The 16,716-nt window shown below is 35.6% G+C and overlaps 1 long non-coding RNA gene across 1 annotated transcript; it reads left to right on the forward strand.

The window, feature by feature from the left end:
- Window positions 1-7,819: 7,819 nt before the first annotated feature.
- LOC144574852 (uncharacterized) lies at window positions 7,820-10,083 on the forward strand. Its single transcript, XR_013518297.1, has 3 exons — window positions 7,820-8,099; window positions 9,231-9,903; window positions 9,978-10,083. It is a non-coding gene; the product is annotated as an uncharacterized LOC144574852 (long non-coding RNA).
- The last annotated feature ends 6,633 nt before the right edge of the window (window positions 10,084-16,716 follow it).

Below are 16,716 nucleotides of genomic sequence, written 5' to 3' on the forward strand. Positions count from 1 at the left end.
AAACCCTAAACCCTAAACCCTAAACCCTAAACCCTAAACCCTAAACCCTAAACCCTAAACCCTAAACCCTAAACCCTAAACCCTAAACCCTAAACCCTAAACCCTAAACCCTAAACCCTAAACCCTAAACCCTAAACCCTAAACCCTAAACCCTAAACCCTAAACCCTAAACCCTAAACCCTAAACCCTAAACCCTAAACCCTAAACCCTAAACCCTAAACCCTAAACCCTAAACCCTAAACCCTAAACCCTAAACCCTAAACCCTAAACCCTAAACCCTAAACCCTAAACCCTAAACCCTAAACCCTAAACCCTAAACCCTAAACCCTAAACCCTAAACCCTAAACCCTAAACCCTAAACCCTAAACCCTAAACCCTAAACCCTAAACCCTAAACCCTAAACCCTAAACCCTAAACCCTAAACCCTAAACCCTAAACCCTAAACCCTAAACCCTAAACCCTAAACCCTAAACCCTAAACCCTAAACCCTAAACCCTAAACCCTAAACCCTAAACCCTAAACCCTAAACCCTAAACCCTAAACCCTAAACCCTAAACCCTAAACCCTAAACCCTAAACCCTAAACCCTAAACCCTAAACCCTAAACCCTAAACCCTAAACCCTAAACCCTAAACCCTAAACCCTAAACCCTAAACCCTAAACCCTAAACCCTAAACCCTAAACCCTAAACCCTAAACCCTAAACCCTAAACCCTAAACCCTAAACCCTAAACCCTAAACCCTAAACCCTAAACCCTAAACCCTAAACCCTAAACCCTAAACCCTAAACCCTAAACCCTAAACCCTAAACCCTAAACCCTAAACCCTAAACCCTAAACCCTAAACCCTAAACCCTAAACCCTAAACCCTAAACCCTAAACCCTAAACCCTAAACCCTAAACCCTAAACCCTAAACCCTAAACCCTAAACCCTAAACCCTAAACCCTAAACCCTAAACCCTAAACCCTAAACCCTAAACCCTAAACCCTAAACCCTAAACCCTAAACCCTAAAACCTAAACCCTAAACCCTAAACCCTAAACCCTAAACCCTAAACCCTAAACCCTAAACCCTAAAACCTAAAACCTAAAACCTAAAACCTAAAACCTAAAACCTAAAACCTAAAACCTAAAACCTAAAACCTAAAACCTAAAACCTAAAACCTAAACCCTAAAACCCTAAAACCCTAAACCCCTAAAACCCTAAAACCTAAACCCTAAACCCTAAACCCTAAACCCTAAACCCTAAACCCTAAACCCTATTGGAGTGTTGTATAAGGGTTACAAATGCTTTACTATCTTGCCATATAGATACACTATTGGAGTTCTCCAAACTCCTTCAATTGGAGTGTTGTATTAGTGTTGTAAATGCTCTATTATCTTGCCATATAGAGACACTATTAGAGTGCTCCAAACACCTTCATTTGGAGTGTTGTATATGGGTTGTAAATGCTTTATTATCTTACTATATAGAGACACTATTAGAGTTCTCCAAACTCCATCAAATGGTGTGTGGTATTTGGGTTGCAAATACCCTATTAACTTGCAATCTAGAAACAATCCTAGAATTCTTCAAGCACCTTAAACTGGAGTGCTGTATTAGGGTTGTAAGAGCCCTATTATCTTCCCATCTGTAGACAATACTAGAGTGCTCCAAACACCTTTAATTGGAGAGCTGAAAAATGGTTGAAAATACTCTATTATCTTGCCATATAGAGACAATATTAGAGTTCTCCAAACTCCTTTAATTGGAGAGTTGTATTAGAGTTGTAAATGCCCTATTATCCTCCTATCTGTAGACTCTACTAGACTGCTCCAAACACCATCAATTAGAGTGTTGTATAAGGGTTGTAAATGCACTATTATCTTGCCACATAAAGACACTATTAGAGTTATGCAAACTCCTTCGATTGGAGTTTTCTATTAGGGTTGTAAATTCTCTATTATCTGGTCATCTAGAGACACTCCTAGAATTCTCGAAACACCTTCAATTGGAGTGTTGTATTAGGGTTGTATATTCCTGATTATCTTGCCATATAAAGATACTTTTAGAGTGCTCCTATCACCTTCAATTGGAGTGTTCTAAAAGGGTTGTAAATGCTCTATTATCTTTCCATATAGAGATGTTATTAGAATTCTCCAAACTCCTTCGATTGGAGTGTTGCATTAGAGTTGTAAATGCCCTGTTATCTTCCCATCTGTCGACACTATTAGTGTGCTGGAAACACATTCAATTGAAGTGTTGTTTAACGGTAGTAAATGCTCTCTTATGTTGCCATATAGAGACACTATTAGAGTTCTCAAAAACACCTTCAATTGGCGTGTCGTATTTGGGTTGTAAATGCTCTATTATCTTGTCATATAGAGACACTATTAGAGTTATGCAAATTCCTTCAATTGGTGTTTTGTATATGGGTTGTAAATGCTCTATTATCTTGTCATATAGAGACACTATTAGAGTTATGCAAATTCCTTCAATTGGTGTTTTGTATTAGGGTTGTAAATTTTCTATTATCTGGCCATCTAGAGACACTCATAGAATTCTCCAAACACCTTCAATTGGAGTGTTGTATTAGGGTTGTATATTCCTGATTATCTTGTCATATAAAGACACTTTTAGAGTGCTCCAAACACCTACAATTGGAGTGTTCTAAAAGGGATGTAAATGCTCTATTATCTTTACATAAAGAGATTCTATTAGAGTTCTCCAAACTCCGTTAATTGGAGAGTTGTATTAGAGTTGTAAATGCTCCATTATCTTCCTATCTGTAGACACTACTACACTGCTCCAAACACCATCAATTGGAGTGTTGTATAAGGGTTGTAAATGTATCTTGCCACATATAGACACTAATAAATTCCTCCAAACTCCTTCGATTGGAGTGTTGTACTAGGGTTGAAAATGCTAAATTATCTTGCCATATAGAGATACTATTAGAGTTATGCAAACTCATTCAATTGGAGTTTTGTATTAGGGTTGTAAATTCCCTATTATCTGGCCATCTAGAGACACTCCTAGAATTCTCCAAACACCTACAATTGGAGTGTTGAATTAGGGTTGTATATTCCTGATTATCTTGCCATATAAAGACACTTTTAGAGTGCTCTAAACACCTTTCAATTGGAGTGTTCTAAAAGGGTTGTAAATGCTCTATTATCTTTTCATATAGAGATGCTATTAGAGTTCTCCAAACTCCTTCCATTGGAGTGTTGCATTAGAGTTGTAAATGCCTTGTTATCTTCCCATCTGTCGACACTATTAGTGTGGTGGAAACACATTCAATTGAAGTGTTGTTTAACGGAAGTAAATGCTCTATTATGTTGCCATATAGAGACACTATTTGAGTTCTCAAAACACCTTCAATTGGAGTATTGTAGAAGAGTTGTAAATGCTCTGTTATCTTGCCATATAGAGACACTATTAGAGTTCTCCAAACTCCATCAATTGGCGTGTCGTATTAGGGTTCCAAATACCCTATTAACTTGCAATCTAGAACACTCCTAGAGTTCTCCAAGCACCTTCAATTTGAGTGTTGTATTAGGGTTGTAAGAGCCGTATTATCTTCCTATTTGTAGATATTACAAGAGTGCTCCAAACACCATTGATTGGAGAGTTGTGAAAGGGTTGTAAATGCTCTATTATCTTACCATATAGAGACACTATTAGAGTTCTCTAAACTCCTTCAATTTGAGTGTTGAATTAGTGTTCTGAAAGCCCTATTATCTTCCCATCTGTACACTCTAATAAAGTGCTCCAAACACCATCAACTGGAGTGTTGTATAAGGGTTGTAAATGCTTTACTATCTTGCCATATAGATACACTATTACTGTTCTCCAAACTCCTTCAATTGGAGTGTTGTATTAGTTTTGTAAATGCTCTATTATCTTGCCATATAGAGACACTATTAGAGTGCTCCAAACACCTTCAATTGGAGTGTTGTATATGGGTTGTAAATGCTCTATTATCTTGTCATATAGAGACACTATTAGAGTTATGCAAATTCCTTCAATTGGTGTTTTGTATTAGGGTTGTAAATTTTCTATTATCTGGCCATCTAGAGACACTCATAGAATTCTCCAAACACCTTCAATTGGAGTGTTGTATTAGGGTTGTATATTCCTGATTATCTTGTCATATAAAGACACTTTTAGAGTGCTCCAAACACCTTCAATTGGAGTGTTCTAAAAGGGATGTAAATGCTCTATTATCTTTACATAAAGAGATGCTATTAGAGTTCTCCAAACTCCGTTAATTGGAGAGTTGTATTAGAGTTGTAAATGCTCCATTATCTTCCTATCTGTAGACACTACTACACTGCTCCAAACACCATCAATTGGAGTGTTGTATAAGGGTTGTAAATGTATCTTGCCACATATAGGCACTATTAAATTTCTCCAAACTCCTTCGATTGGAGTGTTGTACTAGGGTTGAAAATGCTAAATTATCTTGCCATATAGAGACACTATTAGAGTTATGCAAACTCATTCAATTGGAGTTTTGTATTAGGGTTGTAAATTCCCTATTATCTGGCCATCTAGAGACACTCCTAGAATTCTCCAAACACCTTCAATTGGAGTGTTGAATTAGGGTTGTATATTCCTGATTATCTTGCCATATAAAGACACTTTTAGAGTGCTCTAAACACCTTTCAATTGGAGTGTTCTAAAAGGGTTGTAAATGCTCTATTATCTTTTCATATAGAGATGCTATTAGAGTTCTCCAAACTCCTTCCATTGGAGTGTTGCATTAGAGTTGTAAATGCCTTGTTATCTTCCCATCTGTCGACACTATTAGTGTGGTGGAAACACATTCAATTGAAGTGCTGTTTAACGGAAGTAAATGCTCTATTATGTTGCCATATAGAGACACTATTTGAGTTCTCAAAACACTACTAGAGTGCTCCAAACACCTTCATTTGGAGAGTTGTGAAAGGGTTGTAAATGCTCTATTAACTTACCATATAGAGACGCTATTAGAGTTATGCAAACTCCTTCAATTGGAGTTTTGTATTTGGGTTGTAAATTTCATATTATCTTCCCATCTAGAGACACTCCTAGAATTCTCCAAACACCTTCAATTGGAGTGTTGTATTAGGGTTGTAAATTCTTGATTATCTTGCCATATAGAGACACTATTAGAGTGCTCCAAACACCATCAGTTGGAGTGTTCTATAAGGGTTGTAAATGCTCTATTATCTTTCCATATAGAGATGCTATTAGAGTTCTCCAAACCCCTTCGATTGAAGTTTTGTATTAGAGTTGTAAATGACCTATTATCTTCCTATCTGTAGACACTATTAGAGTGCTCCAACCACCTTCAACTGGAGTGTTGTTTAAGAGTAGTCAATGCTCTATTATGTTACCGTATAGAGACACTATTAGAGTTCTCCAAACTCCTTCAATTGGAGTGTTGTATAAGGGTTGTAAATGCCCTATTATCTTCCCATGTGTAGACTCTACTAGAGTGCTCCAAACACCATCAATTGGAGTGTTGTATAAGGGTTGTAAATGCTCTATTATCTTGCCATATAGAGACACTATTAGAGTTCTCCAAGCTCTTTCAATTGGAGTGTTGTATGAGAGTTGTAAATGCCCTATTATCTTCCCATCTGTAGACATTACTAGAGTGCTCCATACACCTTCAATTGGAGAGTTGTAAAAGGGTTGTAAATGCTCTATTATATTGCCATATAGAGACGCTATTAGTGTTCCCCAAACTCCTTCAATTGGAGTGTTGTATTAGGGTTGTAAATGACCTATTAGTGTTGTATTAAGGTTGTAAATGCCCTATTATCTTGTCATATAGAGACACTTTTAGAGTGCTCCAAACACCATCAATTGGAGTGTTGTATTAGGGTTATAAATGCCCTATTATGTTGCCATTTGGAGATACTATTAGAGTACTCTAAACACAATCAACTGGAGTATTGTATTCGGGCTTTAAATGCCCTATTATCTTGCCATTTGGAGATAGTACTGGAGTGCTCCAAACACCTTCATTTGGAGTGTTGTATTAGGGTTGTAAATGCCGTAGTTTCTTGCCATCTGGTAACACTACTAGAGTCCTTCAAACTCCTTCAGTTGGAGTTTTGTATTAGGGTTGGAAATTTCCTATTATCTTGCCATCTGGAGACACTACTAGAGTGCTCCAAACACCAATTATCTTGCCATCTGGAGACACTACTAGAGTGCTCCAAACACCATCAATTGAAGTGTTGTATTAGGGTTTTAAATACCATATTATCTTGTCATATAGGGACACTACTAGAGTGCTCCAAAAACCGTAAATTGAATTGTCGTATTAGGGTTGTAAATGCCCAATTATCTTGCCATTTGGAGACACTACTAGGGTGCTCCAAACACCTTCAATTGGTGTGTTGTATTAGGGTTGTAAATGCCCTATTGTCTTGCAATCTGGAGACACTACTAGAGTGTTCCAAACACCTTCAATTGGAGTGTTGTATTATCAGAACTCCTATAATAGCACCTTGATATTTAAGGGACTGAATGGTGTATCTGTCCAGTGACGATCTCAGCCTTTCATTTATCAGATCCAACCATTCTAAATCATTGTGTTGAATATGAGGTATTTTATATGTATTCTATGTATCCATTTGTGTACAAGTTTGAAATTAATTTTAAACCAACCTGGTACATACAAAACCAAACGGTTTCATCCTTACTCGTGAATCCTCCTCCGTTACACGCGAAACGGATCTTTTTCTAAATTATTTTTTCTCTCTTCAAGGCTGGCGCCGCATCCTCTTTTATCTCTTCTGTGCTGGCGCTGCACCGATCCTCTTTACAAATCCTCTTCTGATCCTTCTTCTGAATCCTCTTTTCTCTCTTCTCCTCTGGCACCGATCCTCTCTTCTCTGTTGGCGCCGCATAAATCCAGATTCCTCTCTTCTCCAATGGCGCCGTTTTCCCTCAGCGCCCGATGCCTAAACCCTAGCTAGCCGCCACCTCCTATTTTTTAATTGTCAAAAAAATAATTTATCTGGATTATTTGTCCAATGTAAGAATTTTTTACATAAATATTAGAATTTCCTGAAATGGTAGAATTTTAATTCAAGTTAATTTTTTTTTTGGCAGTCTTATTATTATTTTTTTAATCTTCTTATTTTCAGGTTTAGCATGCTGAGGAATGTTAGAAATTCTTAGATTTGCTATACATTAATTTTGAATTTCTGATAGTTAACTTTTATTTGTCTTTTGGACAGGTATCCATTACTCCTCTTCCCATCCTTCTGCCATGGTCAAAATTGTTTGAAAGGATGAAATAAAACCTCCTGTTTGCTTCTGGATATCCTCCTTTGATATCTCCTCCAACATTGTTGAGAAAGGTAAATGCTCCCTCCAATTAGAATTTCAAATTTTTTTCAGATATAACAGACCACACTCTATATATATATATATATATCAATGAAATCTCCATTCTTTTAAATTGCATTTGCTCTATTCCCCTTTCTTCACTAAAAACCACTGGTACTGTTCAAAACCCCTTTCAAATTGCAGTTGCTCTATTCCTATTTCTTCACTTGATATGCATATTGTTACTCTACTGTTATTTTGTACTTGATATGCATATTGTTACTCTACTGTTATTTTGTCAGTGACAATTTTTTTCTGCCAAAAAGTAAATTATATTCCTTTTTATTGTTCTTCATTGTTCTTCATTGTTTTCATTGTTTTTCTGCCAAAAAAATGCGAATTTGAGAAAACCTCCTTATTGATTGGCTATACCATAACATTAGTACTAATATGTCCCATTTTAGCATATTACTAATTACTAATTTGACATTCTTGTTTTGTACCAGACTTGACCATAATGCCAAGATTTCAGGGGATGGGTTGACTGTTTTGGTTGGTCTTAGTGAGGAGAGAGTGTATGATCCAAGCAATATGAGTAGTCGGTTCGATGGGCCGGCTGGTGCCGTCTCTGGCATGAGTGGCACCCAAGTGCAGATAGTGGATTCAAGGGAGGAGAGTGGACTTGGTCTTTCACCGGATTGGGAGATCTCTAAAGAAAGTCAAGAGACTTCTATTATTTCTCTGGATTTTAAAATGTCTCTCATCCACTTCCCTCCATTTCTCTTTGGGTATGATTTGCATTTTTTTTCTTTTTTGTATTTTTTGTTCTGATGTTAATTTTGTGCTCATATTCCTATAAAAATATTTTATTCATTCTATGTCACTTCTTAAAAATCATTTTATTTATTCTATTTAGTTCCTTAAAAATGAAAACAAAATGTTTGAAGAAGAACTAAATAGAATGAATAGAATGATTTTTTTTAAGAACGAGATACAATGAATATAATGAAAACCCTATTGTGAATGGTCCAATTAACGGTTAATTGTTGTACAAAGCTTCAACCCAACCAAAGTAGCTTCAATTGCATATAGATTACCTTAAAAGTCACCTAATACTAGAGGGCAAAAAATAGGCCAAAACAAACTCTGGGCTTTACACATAAAAAGTGGCTTAGAACCTCTAAAACCATATCTAATGTAGTTTAGACCTCAAAACCTGGTGTGTTGACCTCTAAACAGACTCCTTCGCATAACCCCATGCATGCACCAGCAAAAAATACAAGCATAGCATGAATTGACTCCAACTGATACATGAAAACACTCAAAAACAGTAAAAGGAAAGAAAAATAATAGAAGTAGTTAGACGAATAATTAGACCTTGCCATTGGACAGTCAGGTAGAAGACATGACCCCAAGCATTTGCATACTAAATTTTCCCTTTTTAGGATTTTTAAAGTATTGTTAAAGTATTCTTGAGATTCACCTTTTTCAAAATACAAACACTATCAATTCCAGCACAAAACCCCAAACTACCCCTTTACTTAACTGCATATTACAACCAACTCCTAAGTTCCAAATTTTTTGAAATTTTACGAGGATTGAGAGCATGATTCAACAAGCATTTCCATATAAAGAACAAAAAAATTGGTTTAGCAGATTGCCCATAAAATAATTCTTGAAAATTGACTGTCATAATAATCTAAACAGAAACTGTGGCTGAGTCAGAGCCAAAAACTAAGTACCTAAAATGCCCCCTAAAATCTTATAAAAATTCTAAGATGTCTATAAGACCCATAGGAACATAGATGCATGCTAGAACTATGGCACCATGTTAGGAAAATTAAAACAGATCAAAAACAATGATGAACAAAGAACTGTAGCACAAATGCCAAGTGCTTAACATAAGAATTCTAACACAGGATTTTTTTAGGAGACAAAAAATACAATGTCAGATGAGTTGCATAATGTGCAATAACTGCTCGATCAAATATGCGCTCCACTTGTAGTTCTTGTGCCTGTATGCAGCACATGTTCGGTGGATGTTATCACTCAAGTTAGGCTGTCAACTAATGTATCCGCACACAATAGTTCATGAGATTTGGGAGGCATCAATACAACAAGTGAAGGTTCATAGTACAATCAGGGAAGAGGTCTGGCTATCCTATTTCTTCTGCACAACATGGAACATATGGAAACAAAGAAATGCAAGAGTTTATAGAGGGACCTCGCTTCCACCTGAGATACTGGTAGGAAGAGTGCAATAGGAGTATGAATTGTGGTTCAGGTTTTGCTTAATGGAGATGTCAATAAGTAGAGAAGTATGAGTGAAGTGCTGAAATTACAAAGGTGCTATTTTTGTAATTTATAGAGTTAATTAAAATTGTAGTTTTGAACTTGCAGTGTATGATTTAATTAATATTTAAATTAATTCAAACACATTGGCAGTATTCGTCAGGTTTCTCAGAAAAAGAATCTAATGACTTGACATTGTACAGGGTGCTTGATATACCTTTATAGAGTGAAGCTATGGTACTATGCATAGCACGCACATAATGGTGCTATGCAAGTCACATGTGCCCCTGTTGATTAGAAGTCTTTGTTTCTAATTTTAGAGAGTAGAGAATGGGTCAGTGAGACTTAACTAAATATTTTGTTTTGTTGTTTAGGTGACACATTTCCAGTTGGGTGAGCATATGATGAGAGCAACGTTCACTTTATATTTGGTTCTTGATAAAAAAAACTAAAGCAAACTTTGTATTGTTGAAGCTTTTATACTTGATTGTCACACCCCGAGACAATCCGCCACGTATTTTTACGTAAGGCGTGTGCACATCACATACATTATCAATAAAATTTAAATAAAGCCACATTTTATTCCATAAGCAAAAGAGTTTTCACAAGCGATCACAGTGGACATGGCTAGTAACACGGACACTGCCATGCCTGTTCAATGTATCAATATATAATCATATAAACAAAAATTAAACAATATGTGGTAATTTATCACTAATATGTCTTCCCGCTTAGTCTCACTCTTGTCCTTGCTCGAATCCTTCCTTTTCGTTTCCTGGAACCCACATAAAAGTGGAACGGGTGAGAGATCAAACCTTCTCTCAGTGCGGGATTTAGTTCCAGCCCAGAGTTTATAAAACCTTTACTAATATTCAAAAATATGATAAAAAATAAAATGTGTATGCTTTTTTCTAATGCAATGTAATCCTACCAGTACTTATTAACTTAATCATGTTTTCTTTTCTTTTCTCTTTCTATGTTTCTCCGACCGCGGAACTCCCGCCCGACGTTGGAAGAAACCACTTAATTTCCTTGTTTCTTTGACCGCGGAACTCCCGCCCAACGCCAAAAGAAGCCGCCAACCCAACCGCAGAACTCCCGCCTGACGCTGGGAGGCTGTCGCCCTAACCGTAGAACTCCCGCCAGACGCTAGGGTTAGACCTGTGACAGGACCACTTTCGCCTACAGTCACGTTAACAAGGGGTCCAGTCGGACACTAGACCCAATGTATACATCCCAATATGCAAGCATATTGGCCCCTGTTCAATTACCATATTCGTTCGTTTTCAAAACACATTTATTCAATCACACAATTCATGCCATGCTCAACACATCCTATTTATGCAAGTCCATTGGTCAATATATGAATTCTATCATTTCATGCAATTTATTTATGTCTACTCAAGTCGAATGGTTCGAAAACAACATGCATAAATCCAACTAATGCAATAATAATAAACAGTTGAATGAACAATAGGAAGTTAAATAGTTTTATAAAGTCTAGGAAACCCGCACCTGATCATATTTAAATAAATTCCTGATCATCTCTTACGTCTCCTAAATCTTTCGAAGTCACACCTAATAATTAAACATACTTCTAATCAGAACTATTTACATTCATTTGTTGTCCTTTTCTAAAATCCTACACTACTCGTTGTTTTATATTCATATACTATAATCCTAATTCTTAATATTGTGTATAACAAAGTTAGTCAAAATATAATTTAGTGTGGAATTAATTACAAAATTCTCTTGGTTACATTGGTTCAATTATTATCCATAATTTAGAAAGGAATTTATAATATTTATAACTGCTGAGATTTATTTTTAAATCTATATATAAAAATATAATAATTGTGAGTAAATATGAAAATCAAACATTTATTTCTAACTTTAAATAACGGAGTATCTATATAATATGCTTATTGAAAGTTAACTAAAATCTATATAAAGAAAACATTCTTGATATCAATATTCAATTATTAACATTTATAATATACTAATAAATTCTAGATGATTAATTGTCTACATGAAGAAATACTTAATAATAGATTAAAGTTTCAGATTATAATATATCTAGAGAGAATACTTACTAATAAAAAGAACTTCCAGATTTTCTGTTTTGAGTACGGACAGCAGTCACTGTTTTGGCCATATCTCGGTGGTGGAAATTGGATCGAGGTGAATCCAGCGCTCACTCGTCCGTATCTTCGAGCACTACAACTCTCGTGTTGAAACACTTCTTCAAAATCTGGACGTACGGACAGCAGTTCTCTGCGGAAGTCGGCTGGCTGGTTTGGATCCGAATTGGGGGGGAATTAGAGGCCGTGGCGGCTAGGGTTTGAGGGGGGGGGGGGTGTCGGAGTGTGTTTATATAGAGATCAGACTAGGGTTGTCTTCAGATTTTGTTTTGTTGGATTGGGCTTTAATGGACCATAATAAATCAATCTTACCGACTTGGGCTAATGACAAATTATGTTTTCTGCAGTTTTAATTTTCATCCTTAAAGATAAAGTTACCTAGACTTATAGGTTCGTAATTTGGGAAATTTTACTACATAATAGTCATAGGATTTTCTGTTACGGTTTCAACCAGACTGATTTTAACTTAATCGGAATTTCCAGTGAGTAGGAATTGTTAAATTAGTCAACATAGGTCTGCAATTTCCGAACAGCACTGTTTACTGATTTTAGAATTTTATGGAGAATTCTACGTTCTGAATTTGGGGTAGGTTTCTAAACAAAAGTTGTAGATACTGAAGTTAACTTTTCAGGTATTAAATTTTATTTAATTCGGAATTAATATGAGTGAGCTGCGATTAGAATACTAACGACTGTCTGTCTGAAAAATCCAGCTGAAGTTAAATTTAGAAGGTTATCAAAAATAGGATAGTTCAAATCTAGGTTTTAATTATAGGTTTGATTAGTATTTATGTCCTAATTATTGCGGTCAGGTAAGAAAACATTTATTTTAGAAATGTTTGTATTTTTCTACAAGATTTATTACGATATTTTCTATATAGATAACTATGTGTGTAATCCTAACTCAAGGTGTGTGTATATTAGATTGGTTTCTCATTTGGACTCTTATTTTACAAAGTGCTTAAACTTTCTTTACATTCTAAAATGTACCTAGCCATGATGAAGTGTTACATATATATATTATAATAATCTTTATGTTCTCTCGTAATGATTTATGTTAATAACTAAAATGTTAACGTGACGGGACGTTACATCGTTCCCCCCTTAAAAATAATTTTGTCTGCAAAATTCATATATAAAATTAAAAAGTTGATTTGACGGAACGTTACATTGATAATATAGGTGGCTAAGGAGAATAAGTGTACTTTGCCTTCTCCTGTGTTTATAATTCACTACCGTTAATTTGTTGTAAGCGATCATATATGTCTTTCTTGATATTATGAAATGCTCAATTCTCAACTGCAAATGACAATACATCACAAGAAATATGATGTTTAAAATACATTTCAGTTGATACAAAAATGTTATTTTAAACATCATATAGCAAAAATGCTAATATAACAAAAAAGTAAATAAATTGAAAAAGAAAGCCACAACAAAATAACTGAAAAAATGTGTCAGCTTATGTAATTTTTCAGACCGAACAAACACACTAATACAAAGTAACTAAAGTATTAAGTTCATTTTTTTTGCCAAATTAGAAGTCTTGAACTATTGTCATCAATTTTTTTCTTGAAAGTAAAAAATTATAATATGTAATACTATTAATTCCTAAATTAATCTCATTGAGGATGCGTTTTGTTAAAGGCTTGAGTTAGTGAGAATAATAAGTTAATTCAAATTTGAGATAGTGAGTTAACCCAACTTTTATTAGAATAGCTTGCTAACTCATAAAAGACAAATAAATAATAGTCCTTTTTGCTAACTCAAACACATCCAAACATAGAATAGTAGTTTGGAATAGTCGCTAATCTGAATTAGCACTACTATTTACCTCATCATTCAAACATACCATTAAAGAAAGTGATCAAAACAAACTTTCAACCCACAGCAATGCGTGGGCACTTGACTAGTTATGGTAAATGCCATATTATCTTCCCATATAGAGACAATACTAGAGTGCTCCAAACACCTTCAATTGGAGTGCTGTATTAGGGTTGGAAATGCCATATTATCTTACCATCTGGAGACATTACTAGAGTGTTCCAAACACTTTCAATTGAAGTGTTGTATTAGCGTTGTAAATATCCTATTATCTTTTCATATAGAGACACTACTAGAGTGCTCCAAACACCATCAATTGGAGTGTTGTAATAGAGTTGTAAATACCCTATTATCTTGCAATCTGGAGACACTACAAGAGTGCTCCAAACTCCTTCAATTGGAGTGTTGCATTTGGGTTGTAATTGTTGATAGGGTGGAAATCAATGCTAATAATATTTATAACCCTAATGTCTACTCTACTGTCGATCCACAAGCGTATGAATCTATTGTATAGTATAGATTGGGGTGTCAATCCGTAGGGATGGTGTATTAAGAGATCTAAGATGTAAACTAAGGTCTAAGTTATCGGTTCCTTTAGGTTGGTTGAGTGATTGTTGGTTGCTCGGTTGTCCTGTTGAATTACAATAGAGAAGTAGTAGTAGATTAAGTGTTTAGAACATGAGCTTCTAAGGAATCAGACATTCTATCATTCAAACTCATTTAATCTAAGTTCTGGTAGTCATAACAATTGTGCACAGTCTATCACCAACCGCATGCTACTGCTAATACATGTAAGTTGTAAAGTTACTCAGTAGCATGCAGCTCTATCACCATCCGCACATGCCTGGGTAAACCATACCAAATCTGGTTTCTACTCTAGTCAGAATCACATACGGTTTAGCCTTAACCGCACACACCCTGCACTGGTATTAATGCGATCTGAGAGCTGCTAATCCTGTTTTAGCGTTGTGCGTTGAGTCGGTCGTCACAACACCCTAATTGAGTAAGTACTTGTCAGGTACTTAGTACAATTGCATAAAGATTAATGATAAGTCCTAATTACTAATATTTCACAATACTAATAATCAAGATTACCCCACTACTAGTCATGGAATGCGACATTCGTCAGCTAAACCACATCCTAATAGGTTCCTTACTATAGTTCGAATACAACCGGTCATCTGGTCAGTCATTTTCTACTTGTATCTAAGATACTTATATTATTTGAATATTGGTTAACCTCCCAATTAAGGGTATGAATAGATTGTACACTTCATACATACGAGGTTACTTTAAGCACACAATAAGTAAGAATATAAGGCATAAGTCTCAGTAAGAATTCAGATCATGGTGTAATGATAATATAAATGAACAACTAGATTAAACAAGTAAGAATTCAAGATTACATGTCTTCACCCTAGAAAAGGGTTACTTAGCCGCTCATGGTGGGTTCAACAACAAAAGAGACAAAAGACAAAAAGAAAGACAGCAAAAGAGAAAGATGGAAGGAGTACTCCTATGCTATCTCTTATCTCATGCACACCGTCTTCAATTTCTGCCTTTTCCTCCTCTTCTAATGGAAACTTCGCTATTTTATATATCTATCCTTTACATCGCCTCCATAGTGAAATCCTAACTTTGTACATATTGATAGATCCTAGATTGATACAAAGTGATTGGTATTTATAGGCTTCCTGGACGTATTAGGGCAGAGGGGGACGTGTTCTGGAGTTATTGGTACTTGGAGAGCAAGTAACTTGGAGTCCAAGTTGTTCTATAACTATTATTCCTTTTGAAAACTGTAGTCCATACGGATCTGGCTGAACCGCATGCGATTGCATGCTAAAACGCATGCTACTGGATACTGGTAAGGACACGGGTGTGCTAAACTGCGCAGACTCGTCGACCTTTAGTATTTTGGCTTCATAATCATCATTCAAGCTCTGATTGAGTTGATTCAAGTTGGGTTGGAAACTAGACAACGAGATCTACAACATTTATGAAGGCTTCGAGTTCAGATTCGGAATGTACAGGTCTCAAGAAGTGATCCAAAGTCAGTGTACTATATTATTTCTGTGCAGATGGCTTCTTCAATACACGAGGTTTAGGTGTGCGGTTTGGCTCATCCATGTGCCAGTTTCTTGCTTCACTTGCATGCGGTTTGCGTTCAAACCATACGGCAAATACTTGTTGTCCAGAATACTTCGTTTTACCCCTGTTTTAAAACTAAAAGTAATAGAAATCTGCAATTCTCCAGAATTAGGGTAAAATGGCAAAAGTAATATGATTATAGAAAATGAGTAATTGTAATACGATAAATGACAATAATTTAGGCTAAGTGATAGAGAAAATAACGACTTATTTCAGCCCTATCACACCCCCAAGCTTAAACATTTGTTCGTCCCGAACAAACAATCTGAGAATTTTGTTTGTCCCTAACTAAAATACGAAGATTTATGAATGTGATAGATTTGATTTTCTCCAAGAAAATCTAAACAATTCGTTCTCGAGTCATATATACTCCTTGGTTTGAAGATTTTTACGAATGTGATAAACTTGATTGTTCCCAAGCAAATCTAAACAATTTGTAACCGAGTCATATTACCATGGTTCGAACCTTTAACCATTCCTCTAAACCAAATTATAAGACTTGTCAAATTATTTCAGATCTGGATTTGCCATGAAATTGCTTACTCAAACTCTAATTTTGTTCTCGAATGAAGATCTTTTATGAATAGAAACTTTTGCATTCACAACATCATTCTTGACTTTAATCGGAATCTTTCAAAAATAGAAATTTAAAACCATTACTATGAGAATACCTATAAAGAAGATAAACATTCATTTCACAATTCCCCTTATGCCTTGGTCCCTTCTTCGATCATACCCTTGGGTTTGGGATAAAGCTAAGTGACAAAGTGTGTTAGTGAGGCATGACTTATGCAATTGCAAAAATTTTGAAAAATTAAAAGAGGGGTAAAAATTAAAAATGCAGAAATTAAAAATAGAAATAGATAAAATTCACCTTCTCACTCGATCCAGTTTCACCTTTCTAATGGATAGATACAAACGAGAGATTATGTGTTCTGAATGCACTTAAGGATTTCCTCAGGCCCTAGATTGAGCCGAGTGGATGGGAGATCTTTCG

Source organism: Carex rostrata, chromosome 23, assembly GCF_964058835.1.
Source record: "Carex rostrata chromosome 23, lpCarRost1.2, whole genome shotgun sequence".
In the NCBI taxonomy this organism is placed as follows: Eukaryota; Viridiplantae; Streptophyta; class Magnoliopsida; order Poales; family Cyperaceae; genus Carex; species Carex rostrata.